Genomic DNA, 3,860 nt, shown 5'->3' on the forward strand with positions numbered 1-3,860 from the left:
TAGGGAAAGGCCACTGACAGTGGGGCAAAGACTGTCAAACTCCCCGCTGGAAGAGGCCCCTTTTCCCTGCCCTGGGACCAAGTTGAGCTCAGGTCAGCCTGCACTGGAGAGCTGCTTCCCCTGACTTCCCATGCTTTCTCATCTCTACCTCCAGCAGAATTGATGTGCAGACCTTCTGCCCAGCTGCCTTGCTATGCATCTGACCTCACTGTTAGGCCAGGCCTTTAGGGCTAGCCCAAGCTCCTCTGCATGGGGCAGTTAATCTGCCCAGGACTGCAGCTGCCACAAAGCAGATTGCTTCAGGTTCAGGAGGTCTGAAAGGGGACAATTCAGGGTCGTGATCCCATGCTGGTGTGGGCTGCCAAGCTCTTTCCAAGGTGGTCCCTTGCCAGGAAAAGATGAGGCAGAGAAGAACCAGAGCTGGGGGAAGTTTAGACACGTATGGAGGAAAAGGGGCAGAAGCATCCATGCCAGTATAAATTCGGGACATCCTCCACTCAATTCCCCCTCCCTTTTCTATCCCCAGCCGCCACCTTCAGAAAACATAACACATACTCATTTCCTATCCCATGCCAAAATTCTGCTCTGCCCTTCGCACCACTTCCAGTAAGGACCAGAGGTCCCTCCCCTGCCCGCCTGTCCCTCCAGCAGCACAGCCTTAAGCAAGCCACAGTACACCACTACCCTACAGGCTGCATCTCAGTAGGGGACAAAACAATGCAGCCCCTCACTCTCACATGCATCCACAGCCACTCATGACCATGCACTGACACGCCTCTAGACAAATTACACACACTAACACACGTGTGCTTTGGGAAGAGAGGAAGGCAGGCCAGCCTGGGTTGCAGCCCTGGATGCCCAGTATCCAATGTATCCCAGGGCACAGACAGCACAAGGAAGAGGGCTGCAGGGTAGGAGCTCACGGCTCCATGCTCCCTGTGCCTATTGCCCCTGTAAAGCAGGGACCGCCAGCCCTCAACCACAAGGTGAGCCACTCAGGAAGCTGTGGCACGCCAGGCAGGAGTGGTGGTGCTTGATAGGTGGTCCCAAAGCAGGCATGCAATTGTCATTGCATGTTGTTTGCTTTGGCCCCCAGCACACACTGCCTCTGCACATTGCTCACATAAAGCCACTTCCCTGGCCCCTACCTTCATTATGCTGGAGTCTGGGTGGGGGCAAGGTTTTAGGGTGAAGGTAAGGGGGGTGCACATATGGCAGCAGCTGCTATAAGGAATTTTTATGCTTCCCCCTTCCTTCTCAGTGCTGGAAGAAAACAGCAAAATTGAACATGTGGGACCCATAAAAGCTCAGCTCTGAGTTGTGGCTGTAGGAGCCCCTGCCAGGCACAGCTTCTTCCCGTGGCATCAAGGCAACACCCCCAGCATGCTCACATGTTACATGAGGGGACACCCCCAGAACAGGGGCTGCAATGCAGAAAATCCTGCTATCCTGAGGGAGAGAAGATAGGACATGGAAGGCAGTGGGCTGCAGTGACCTTTGTCCTCCTACTGCAGTCAGGGTAGCTCATACAAAGCCTGTTCCCTCCCCAACAGCTCCACCCTACAGGATTCCTCAGAAGATGGGAGCAGAAGGATGCGCAGGACCTGGCAGGGACTTACGTCAGTAGTCAGTCATTAAAGGATTAGCCATACCATAGCAATTCCTTTTAATCTGTGGAACTGCCTGTCTCTTGACGTGCTGATCATGGAATAAGGTAAGCACAGCTCTTGAAGATTTAGGGAGCATAAATTTCTCCTCCTTTGGGGCAGGAGAGCTCCGTCTGCTGAGAGGTGGAGTGGAAGGGGAGGGCTGCGGAGGATGCCCTCGGACTGTTTCCAAAAGTCCCCATCGATCCCTTACCTGCTGGTACACATTTGTCTGTCCTGAAGTATCTGCCACTGGTGGAGGTGGATGGCAAAGGCACCTGCGTTCCTGTTCTTTGACTGGAGACCTGCTCTGCCCATACACACAGCAATCCCATCACTTAGGGCCATGTTCTCTGCCACCATGGGGGGCACCAGCCAGAGCTTTGCCCCCTCTAGATTGGGGGTAGAAGACTGACAGTGGGGTTGCACCTGATCTGGAAACATCCCCTCCATCCCACCCCAGCCTCAGACGTGAATGCAGCAGAGCTGAAACCCTACTCTGTGTTTTTGCTACTTTGTTCCCACTCAGAGGCAGCTATTTTATCAGCTGTTCACTTTGTCATTCTGCAGCTTTTGAAGGGTTTTGATGTGCCATAAAGACTGGTGTGGGTGCACTTGCTGTGTTCCTGTGAGGATTTCTGTAGAAGAATCCCCTGAGAATCCTATCCAATAGACCTTTTTTTTTTTTTTTTAATTTATCGCAGCAATGGGATTGCTAAACACCAGGAGAAAATATAAAGAGAAACTGAAGCATTCAGAGAGCCTCCAGTACCATAGATGCAAGTCAACACCCAGGCAGATAACTGTGCATACACACACACAGGATCCTCTGTATACATGTCCACAGGTGTGCACAGTCATACATGCCCCTGGAGGCTGCTCTGGGTGTAGAAGGGTTGCTGTCATTTCTGACCAACTACCAGACACCCAAGGTTTCCCTCTTCTACTATGTCAGTACAGATGGACAAGAAGAGGCTCAGTGGCCTGCAGAAGATGGAAAGACAACACCACGCTGTTCACTTTGTCATTCTGCAGCTTTTGAAGGGTTTTGATGTGCCATAAAGACTGGTGTGGGTGCACTTGCTGTGTTCCTGTGAGGATTTCTGTAGAAGAATCCCCTGAGAATCCTATCCAATAGACCTTTTTTTTTTTTTTTAATTTATCGCAGCAATGGGATTGCTAAACACCAGGAGAAAATATAAAGAGAAACTGAAGCATTCAGAGAGCCTCCAGTACCATAGATGCAAGTCAACACCCAGGCAGATAACTGTGCATACACACACACAGGATCCTCTGTATACATGTCCACAGGTGTGCACAGTCATACATGCCCCTGGAGGCTGCTCTGGGTGTAGAAGGGTTGCTGTCATTTCTGACCAACTACCAGACACCCAAGGTTTCCCTCTTCTACTATGTCAGTACAGATGGACAAGAAGAGGCTCAGTGGCCTGCAGAAGATGGAAAGACAACACCACAAATATCTTCTTGTGAAAGCCATGTCACACATGGGTATGAGCATGTATAGGTGTGAATATGTCTGTGCACAAGTGAACATGTGTAGGTGCATGTACATGAGGGTGCATGTATGTGCATGGATGTGCAAGGGTGTGCACATTCATACAGCATGTCGGAGTGGTGGGAAGAATGGTATTCCCCGGGGACTACATGCTGGTCAGCCTCTCCAGCACTGACACTGGAATACTGAGCTGCACTAAGTGCCACTAGCAGCATCTTCTAGTTGCACTGGAAGAAGGGCCTTTATGTCTTCCAGCCCATACATCTGTCCACCATCCACACATTCTGGACAGCAAGCTGCAAATCCCTCACCAAGCCCGAGCTCAACACCTGCCCTCCTCAGGCTGCCCTGACATGACAGCACACTCACAAGGTGTCCATGTTGACTCACTCCCCAGGATGGAAACATCCCCTGGTCCAGAGAGATTCTCACAGCTCAACCAGCTCCAGCATCACAAGACTAACACAGTACTGAGTTTGTTCCACCACTTCCCACTAGACCAGCCACAGGGGCCTGGTGACCTTTCGCTCCCAACCTGCTCCTGATTTTGTGCTTGTCTTTGTGATAGAAAAGATCCTAGAAGATGAGGGAGATGAGGACCTCCCCACAAGAAACCAGTGACTTAGCTACAAGCAAATGCCTGGAGGACCTCACAAGTCCACTCACAAACATTACTAGGAGCTCAGGTCAGTACCTCA

Source organism: Chaetura pelagica, unplaced genomic scaffold, assembly GCF_000747805.2.
Source record: "Chaetura pelagica isolate M959 unplaced genomic scaffold, ChaPel_1.0 scaffold610, whole genome shotgun sequence".
Lineage (NCBI taxonomy): Eukaryota > Metazoa > Chordata > Aves > Apodiformes > Apodidae > Chaetura > Chaetura pelagica.